General features: G+C 42.9%; 1 non-coding gene across 1 annotated transcript; it reads left to right on the top strand.

The window, feature by feature from the left end:
• The first annotated feature begins 9,514 nt into the window (after window positions 1-9,514).
• LOC117308400 (U6 spliceosomal RNA) lies at window positions 9,515-9,620 on the top strand. The gene has a single exon (XR_004522381.1). It is a non-coding gene; the product is annotated as a U6 spliceosomal RNA (small nuclear RNA).
• Window positions 9,621-9,942: the final 322 nt, after the last annotated feature.

Raw genomic sequence — 9,942 nt, 5'->3', positions numbered from 1 at the left:
TTCTTTGGGGTCAGTTACCAGAGCTTTATTAGTTTGCTTTGGTGGTGTCATGTTTGCCTGATTTTTTCATGATCCATGTAACCTTACATTGATGTCTGTGCATTTGAAGAAGAAAACACCTCTTTACAGACTGGTTTTAGCAGGTAAGGCTTTCTCCTACTGAGACTGCTTCTGAGATCATAGTTGAGTGGGACTGGAGCTTCATCCTGTAGCTGATGCTGGGTCCATGGGTGGATACATGGCTGGCAAGCCTGTTCCCAGTGGCACAGATGAGTGTGGCTCCTGTCAGGTCCCTGAATGTGCCCTCCCCCCAAGTCCCTAGGTCCACTCCTGGGCAGGCAGAACTGAGTCTGAGACTTCAGTACAGCAGTGCTAGAGCTGGCCACGGGGATGCTTCAGAGTCCAGAGTCAGGACTGAGGTCAGTGGGCCTGATACCAGGGGTACAGACTGGCATTGTTGGGTCCCAGGGCAGGCAGGGCTGACTCTGGACCATGCTGGAGTTGGAGCCTGATTCAGAGTCTTCAGTTGGAACCAAGGCCAACAAGCCTCTTACCAGGGGCATGGGTGGGTGGCAGTTGGGACTGGTTGCAGGACAATGGCCGAGTGAAGCTAGAGCTGAGTCCACAACGGAATGGGACCCCTTTCAGTCTGCAGCTGTGACCACATTCAACAATCCTTCCACCAGGACGTGGACATGCCTTCTCAAAGTAGGTCTCTTTGATCTTGGGCTTCACTAGGTCTTTGCAACCTTCCATCTGGTTCTCAAAGCTCCCACAAAGGCACTTTTGTCCATGAATGGCTGCCAGATTGTTATTTGTGTGTGTGGTTATGAGCTGCGGACATCCTCCCGTGCCATTTTGTTGATATCACTCCCCTCTCTTCGCATCATATTTTTGAGGTTCATTCACAAAATATTAGTACTTTGTTCGTTTTTATGCTGAATGGATTACTTTTTAATGACTGCGTATTAGTTCATCCTGTGAATGCAACATAATTTAATTAACCACCTTCCTTCATGGATGGTTAAATGTGTATATTTTGCTAATATATTTAATGATTCATTGAAAAATTTTTGTGCACATGTAATAATTTTGTAGGTTTTTGAGGCCAGTTTTTGTTAAACATATGTGCTACTTATTTAATTAATAAGCAACCAGTTTAATTAACTTTTTGTTAACCAAACTGACTCGTATTCAGCTGACTATTTCAGCCAAATTGCTGAACTGGGAGCCCCATGTAGACACAAAGAAAACATCCTGGAAAGGGAAAAGTTATCAGGAGAAAGGGAAATGAATCCAGTAGAGATTCTAATATGCCTTTCTTCCTACCCATGAGGGAAAGCACTTATATATTCCCAAACATAATTACCGTCCTGGTGTTTAATGAATACAACTTTAATTCATGCTCTACAACTTAAATCTGCTAGAATCCAACACACGGGGGAAGTTTCCTTGCACTTGCTGATCTGGTATATAAAAGTAAAGCTTTATATGTCTTGAGTTTATTGACTTGTTTACTTGGGGAGGTCCAGTGAGGTATCTTTTGAAGCGATTACCTAAAGTGTCTCAATATGTTAAGCAAATCTAAAAAGAAGCCCCAGAGAAGGACCCTAGCTGGTAGAACCAGAGAAGTTCTGGGACCAGAACAGACTGATGGTTTTCAGTCTTTGGTAGATATAAGGGGCACCTGGGGAGATTATTAAAAATACAGATGCCCACTTCAATTCACTGAGTCTGAATCTATGGCAAGATAGCGAATCTAAGTATCTATGTATTTTTAAACACGTTAGCAAATAATTCTGATGTACACCGAGTACACCAAATGTACTTGAAGACATTAGACCCAACCATTGGAGAACTACATATTACTTAGTTCCTGCAGCAAAAGAGCCTTTCCTGAATTCTTTTAGCTTTTGTCTGTAAAGCTTTTGAGTTCCCTGTCAAATCTTGCTGAGTAGAGTAATCTTGGTTGTAGGTTTTTCCCTTTCATCACTTTAAATATATCGTGCCACTCCCTTCTGGCCCGTAGGGTTTCTACTGAAAAATCAACTGATAGTCTTATGGGGATTCCCTTGTATGTTATTTGTTGCTTCCCCTTGTTGCTTTTAATATTTTCTCTTTGTCTTTACTTTTTGTCAGTTTGATTACTATGTGTCTCAGCGTGTTCCTCCTTGGGTTAATTCTCTATGGGACTCTCTGCACTTCCTGGACTTGGGTGACTGTTTCCATTCCCATGTTGGAGAATTTTTCAGCTATTATCTCTTCAACTATTTTCTCAGGCCTTTTCTCTCCCTCTTCTCCTTCTAGGACCCCTATAATGAGAATGTTGGTGTGTTTGACGTTGTCCTAGAGGTCTCTCAAGCTACCCTCATTTCTTTTCATTCTTTTTTCTTTATTCTGTTCCGTGGCAGTGATTTCTGCCACTCTGGTTTCCAGCTCACTGATTTGTAAAAGTCTTTCTTAAATGGCCCCTCTGCTCACACTGAGGAATTCTGTAAGAAACTACTGCACAATTCTGCTTCTGCGTTGCAGCAGACATGATGCTGAGGCTGTTGCTTTGTCTCTTCTATGATGCTCCACGTGAAAGAAAAATTTTAGACCCACTGACCAGAAAATTTTTGTTTAGCCTGAAGAATTAATGTAATTCAAGGGAAAGGAATCAAAACAGTGATATTTGTAATAAATTATATTTCTGATTTATTTTGGTGGACAGGAAACTCTCCCCAATTTTAATAGTTACCCTTTTGCCTTATTGAACCATATATAACTCTTGGGTTTCTACCAGACATGTCTCTTTATTATGTCTATATTTTCCTACACTATAATTTAAAATTTCAACTCTTATTTATCATATTACTTATATTCTTGTAAGCTACCTCAGAGCCTCTGTAGAATGAAACACGGTGTGGGAGTGTAAGAGTTACATGTAAATTTGTTTATTTAGCTATTAAAATTTCTCAGATGTTGACTGTTTTGTGCAATCAACAGCGTCATGGTGTCTCTTTATTCCTCAATCCCTTTAGCATTCTCACCAAAAAAAAGTGCTAAGGACGTTATTAAATGGAAGGTGGAGCCACTGATTAAAAGCTGCATGGGGGAGGCTGTGATTAAAATGAATGATTTTGAGAGCTTCACAATGAAACAAATCTGGGTACAGTTGGCCCTTGAACAGCACGGGTTGGAACTGCACAGGTCCACTTATACATGGATTTTTTTCTATAAATACATTGGAAATTTGCAAACATTTGGAAGAGCTCATGATGAACTATGTAGCCTAGAAATATTAAAAAAAGAAAAAGAAAAAGGTATGTCATGAATGCGTAAAATATATATGGACACGTATATAACATACAAAATGTGTGTTAATTGACCATTTGTCAGTAAGACTTCCAGGCAGCAAGAGGCTACTAGTAGTTAAGTTTGGGGGAGTCAAAAATAATATGCAGATTTTTGACTGCACAGGGGGTCGGCTCCCCAACCCCTGCATTGTTCAAATGTCAACTGTTTTACCTCTAAGCGTCCTTCCCCCTCCCCATCTTTGCGTCCACCTCTGGGGTCTGATGAGCCGGGCTGGCTCAAGGGATCACAGCGTCCCTTCCTTCCTCTGCCAGTTTGCTGAGTCCCAGTCTCTGGGGCACCGACAGGTCTCCTGACCTTGGCCAGTACCTGACAATTCTTGCAGAAGCAGCAGGCCAGAACATGTGGATAGAACTGGATAAATCTCCAGTCCTGGGAAAAGAGCTCCTCATTTACATGCTGGTGACTGTGGCTTCTTCAAAAGAAGGAGTGTCGTCTTCGAAAGGCAAGGATAAGGTGGCTTTAGTGGAGGAGGAGATTTGTCCTGCCCCGCACGCCTTTAATCCGCTCTGGTGGAATTGGCTCCCGTAGTGGGCATGTCTGAAACAGGGGCTCACATCTCAAGACTTTCAGCTAAGACCCTAGAGAAGTGATTACTAAGCCCACAGCCGTGTAGACTGCTAATGGCCTTGGCACACTGCACAGATCGCAGGACGTGCACGGAACCCGGATGTGCACAGAAGTCTCGCACAGGCTCCTCTGGCTGATCTCTAAATTGAGTCCCCTGAAACACATCATGCTCGTACAGAAGCTCAGAATAATGGGATAGCTATCATTTCTGTTTCCTCACCCAGCAACGGGGCTTGTGTTTTGCATTTTGTTCTGTGCATATTTACTTTCAGAAATGAATCAACAATTCAACACTCTTTGCTTCCTATTGGTGTCTCACCAGCCGTAGCAACACTTTCTCTCATTTTGATGAGTAATTTTCTTTTCCTAGGGAAGCAAGTGGGAGCAGGTGTGTTAGGTGGTCTGCAGTGGCTACCCCAGCAAGCTGTGAACAGGAAGAACAGGAAGGCCACCACTCTAAAGAGACATAAGGAACTCACGTGGGTCACTTCGGGGTTTATGTAGCAACTGTGTGTTGATTTATTTCCATGAGGGAAATATTCTCTCCACTGCCAACTAAGGCACACGAGGCTCAAAGGCCAAGCCTAGAGCACCAGCATGCAATAGGTCAGGATCCCTTTTACATGCCAGGGTTTGTATCCTGCTGTGTTCTTTGGTACCCAGCTTGCGGCAGTGATGAGTTGACTGGCCAGGGAAAAGACTAAGTATGGGAAAGATGTAGGTGGGATGGGCACATTCCAGACCCCAGGGAGCCCATCTACCTCAGGCCCAGTCTCCTCTGAAATGCAGAAGTTATCATGTTTTCCCCTCCACACTCTTTCTGTTCAACTAGTTTTACCAGATACATATAAAGAGTTAGAATTTTTAAATAATCTGTATTTTTTTAAAATTCAGTAATGTGTTTGTTTTTGCCTATAAATGATTTGACTTCATAGCACATAAAATAAATGGGAAATCTCAGCATCATTCTCATGTTAGAAGCTGCTATCCAAAAATCTCTCTTTTGGTACCCGCAATTTTTTCCCCTTCCTCTGTCATTTGGGGAAGATGAAAGCTGCAAAGCCGTTTATCTCCCCTAAATTAGCCATGTGACAACTCTGAGCTATTAATAACTACTCCCCACAACATTAATGTTTGTGTCCGAGAGGGGTCGAGCGGTAAGCACCACGGAGGGAGAGTGGCCAAGATAAATGCGAGCGACACGGCAGAAAGGCAGCCGAGTCAGCACAGACCGAGTGGGGAGAGGAGCTCAGATGTGACCGCCATACACCCCAGCCTCCACCAGCTTGTGGGTACAAGAGGGGTCACCGATGCCCTCCTCCTGCGGGCCACGGCACTGAACCCGCCCCTCCCAGCTTGGCTGTAAGCGGAGTCCTCACGGCTGGTAGTAGCCGCCACATGCTCCTGGCGCTGTGGGCGCTGCTGCCGCTGCCCTTGACCGTGCCCCTTCCTACCTCTGCTGACCACTGCCCAGGAGCTAGTTTGTCAGGGCCACGGCCACTCCTGCCACTCAGGACCTGGGGAGCATCGTCACTCTGTCCCAAGTCTTGAGCACGGTACTGGCTTTTGCTTGATTTTCCCACCACACAGCAAATGTCCGTATTTCTCAGCTGGGTATTTGGGGTCTAAGCGGAATCTTCAGTTGCTGCAAACCCTTGCATTTCTTCGCACCTTCCCAGAGGCTTTTTCTTTATGTCACTGTAGCAGGACCTGAGTGTGAAGCCCTATGACATCCTTGTGAGTGACCAGAGCTAAGATGAAATATGTAGAGAGAGAGGAACACATCCCCTCTGGCCTTGACCCACATCCTGGCACCCTCGCTACCTAAATCACTTAATGTCTCATTGTCTCAGCTTCCCCACCTATGAAATGTGAATTACAGGGAGTTCCCTGGCGGTCCAGTGGTTAGAACTCGGCGCTTTCACTGCTGGGGCCCGGGTTCGATCTCTGAAGTTAAGATCCCACAAGGCACGCAGCATGGCCAAAAAAAATGTGAATTACAATCTATATGTCTTCAAAAGATTGTTGCGGCATTAAGTGAAGGAACTCTATGGTCCTTGGTGAGCCATGAAAGTTGGTTATTATAACAACAATGACAATGATGCGTGACTTCAAGTTTTCTGGAAAAATGGAAGTCTTTCCAAAATGTCTGGATTTGAGGATATCCCTGCAGAAGGAGAAGCAAGAAAAGATTCAACTCCAGGGAGAGCATCTCTCTAAGGAGAAGCAGGACCTCCTAACAAAGACTGAGTAACCCAAGATGCCCCCAGGGGCTCCCATGTCCCTGTTAGGCAAGACGTAGCCCCTGGAATCGTCTCCTCAGCCTTCTGAGATGCTTGGGATAAAGACATGAACAGTGGCCTTCTGGGTTGAAATAGAAAATACTTGAAATGTCAGACTGGGCTGATCAGAGAAGCAGTGATGGAAACACATGCTGTTTCCTTAATGGCCGGTGGTTTGTAAAGGATAGCATCCGCATACACCGGTCATAAAACATCATGCAACCGCAGAGAGCGGCGTTCAATTTGCAAGGCCAGAGTGTCCACTGAGACAGTGGAGGGCTCGCTTTAGGAGTTAATAAAGTCCTAATGGCCAAGAGTTCCTTAATTTCCTTCAGTAGTTGAGACACTTTCTCTCTGAGGAAATCTGCAAAGCCATTTAAATCCACCCCCTCATTTCCATTCCTAGTGATGATTGTCCTTCTTTCTGGCTGCCTAACTTCTGAGCCCTCTTGATATAGCCCACCTTCAACTGGGAAGCTGAAAGTCCAAGACACTCACTTTCCCAGCCTCCCTTGAAGCTTGGCATGGACCCCCCACCTGGTTCAGCAGACCACATGCCCCTGCCTGGACTCCAAGTCGGAAGTTAGAAATGTCAAGAAGCAGGGGATACCTGGGGTCATTTTGCAGCTGGTGTGGCAGCTGCATTTTGAATCCTGATTCCTGAGGCATAGGGTCAATTCTCATGCAGTCCCCAGTGGAGGGGTAGGAAAAGAATCTCACAGTGGCAGCCCTGTCTCCATGGAGCCACGCTGCAGTGCAATCTTGAACATCATTCCTGTTTACATGCCCTCTGGGTGTGGTTCTCAGGCCTTATTGGGCTTCTGGGAGTCCTCACTGTATCATTGATGCTCCTCTTCTTGTTGGCATATACTTCTTTTTCTTCACCTGGCTAACTCCTGCTCACTCTTTTTATGTTTTTTTTTTTTAACATCTTTATTGGAGTACAATTGCTTTACAATGGTGTGTTAGTTGCTGCTGTATAACAAAGTGAATCAGCTATATGTATACATATATCCCCATATCCCCTCCCGCTTGCACCTCCCTCCCACCCTCCCTATCCCACCCCTCTAGGTGGTCACAAAATACCGAGCTGGTCTCCCTGTGCTATGCGGCTGCTTCCCACTAGCTAGCTATTTTACATTTGGTAGTGTGTGTATGTCCATGCCACTCTCTCTCTTTGTCCCAGCTTACCCATCTCCCTCCCCGTGTCCTCAAGTCCATTCTCTAAGTCTGCGTCTTTATTCCTGTCCTGCCCCTAGGTTCTTCAGAACCTGTTTTTTTTTTAGATTCCATATATATATGTGTTAGCATACGGTATTTGTTTATCTCTTTCTGACTTACTTCACTCTGTATGACAGACTCTAGGTCCATCCACCTCACTGCCAATAACAATTTCATTTCTTTATATGGCTGAGTAATATTCCAATGTATATATGTGCCACATCATCTTTCTCCATTCATCTGTCGAAGGACACGTAGGTTGCTTCCATGTCCTGGCTATTGTAAATAGAGCTGCAATGAACATTGTGGTACACGACTCTTTTTGAATTATGGTTTTCTCAGGGTATATGCCCAGTAGTGGGATTGCTGGGTCATATGGTAGTTCTATTTTTACTTTTTTAAGGAACCTCCATGCTGTTCACCATAGTGGCTGTATTAATTTACATTCCGACCAATAGTGCAAAAGGGTTCCCTTTTCTCCACACCCTCTCCAGCAATTACTGTTTGTAGAATTTTTGATGATGGCCATTCTGACCACTGTGAGGTGATACCTCATTGTAGTTTTGATTTGCATTCCTCTAATGATTAGTGATGTTGAGCATCCTTTCATGTGTTTGTTGGCAGTCTGTATGTCTTCTTTGGAGAAATGTCTATTTAGGTCTTCTGCCCATTTTTGGATTGGGCTGTTTGTTTTTTTGATATTGAGCTGCATGAGCTGCTTGTATATTTTGGAGATTAATCCTTTGTCAGTTGCTTCATTTGCAAATATTTTCTCCCATTCTGAAGGTTGTCTTTTGGTCTTGTTTATGGTTTCCTTTGCTGTGCAAAAGCTTTGAAGTTTCATTAGGTCCCATTTGTTTATTTTTGTTTTTATTTCCATTTCTCTAGGAGGTGGGTCAAAAAGGACCGTGCTGTGATTTATGTCACAGAGTGTTCTGCCTGTGTTTTCCTCTAAGAGTTTTATGGTGTCTGGCCTTACATTTAGGTCTTTAATCCATTTTGAGTTTATTTTTGTGTATGGTGTTAGGGAGTGTTCTAATTCCATTCTTTTACATGTAGCTGTCCAGTTTTCCCAGCACCACTTATTGAAGAGGCTGTCTTTTCTCTATTGTATATTCTTGCCTCCTTTATCAAAGATAAGGTGACCATATGTGTGTGGGTTTATCTCTGGCCTTTCTACCCTGTTCCACTGATCTATATTTCTGTTTTTGTGCCAGTACCATACTGTCTTGATTACTGTAGCTTTGTGGTATAGTCTGAATCCAGGGAGCCTGATTCCTCTAGCTCCATTTTTCTTTCTCAAGATTGCTTTGCCTATTCAGGGTCTTTTGTGTTTCCATACAAATTGTGAAAATTTTTGTTCTAGTTCTGTGAAAAACACCATTGATAGTTTGATAGGAATTGCATTGAATTTGTAGATTGCTTTGGGTAGTATAGTCATTTTCACAGTGTTGTTTCTTTCATTCCAAGAACATGGTATATCTCTCCATCTGTTGGTATCATCTTGAATTACTTTCATCAGTGTCTTATACTTTTCTGCATACAGGCCTTTTGTCTACTTAGGTAGGTTTATTCCTAGGTATTTTATTCTTTTTGTTGCAGTGGTAAATGGGGAGGTTTTCTTAATTTATCTTTCACAGTTTTCATCATTAGTGTATAGGAATGCAAGAGATTTCTGTGCCTTAATTTTGTATCCTGCTATTTTACCAAATTCATTGATTAGCTCTAGTAGTTTTCTGGTACCATCTTTAGGATTCTCTATGTATAGTATCATGTCATCTGCAAACAGTGACAATTTTACTTCTGCTTTTCTGATTTGGAATCAAGTCCAGGAAGCGCAGAGAGTCCCATACAGGATAAATCCAAGGAGAAACATGCCAAGACACATATTAACCACACTATCAAAAATTAAATACAAAGAAAAAATATTAAAAGCAGCAAGGGAAAAGGAACAAATAATGTACAAGGGAATCCTCATAAGGTTAACAGATGGTCTTTCAGCAGAAACTCTGCAAGACAGAAGGGAGTGGCAGGACATATTTAAAGTGATGAAAGGGAGAAACCTACAATCAAGATTACCCAGCATGCTTGCTTCGGCAGCACATATACTAAAATTGGAACAATACAGAGAAGATTAGCGTGATCCCTGTGCAACGATGACATGCAAATTGTGAAGCGTTCCAAATTTCTTTTTAAAGCAGAAACTAACATACCATTGTAAAGCAATTATACTCCAATAAAGATGTTAAAAAAAAAAAAAAGATTACCCAGAAAGGATCTCATTCAGATTGGACGGAGAAATTGAAACCTTTACAGATGAGCAAAAGCTAAGAGAATTCAGCACCAGCAAACCAGCTTTACAACAGGTGCTAAAGGAACTTCTCTAGGTAGGTAACACAAGAGAAGGAAAAGACCTACAATAACAAACCCAAAACAGTTAAGTAAATGGTAATAGGAACATACATATCTATAATTACCTTAAATGTAAATGGATTAAATGCTCCAACCAAAA

The sequence above is a fragment of the Tursiops truncatus genome, chromosome 15 (genome assembly GCF_011762595.2).
Source record: "Tursiops truncatus isolate mTurTru1 chromosome 15, mTurTru1.mat.Y, whole genome shotgun sequence".
In the NCBI taxonomy this organism is placed as follows: Eukaryota; Metazoa; Chordata; class Mammalia; order Artiodactyla; family Delphinidae; genus Tursiops; species Tursiops truncatus.
Note: the sequence above shows the minus strand (reverse complement) of the source record. Positions and strands in the feature narration are given on the sequence as shown.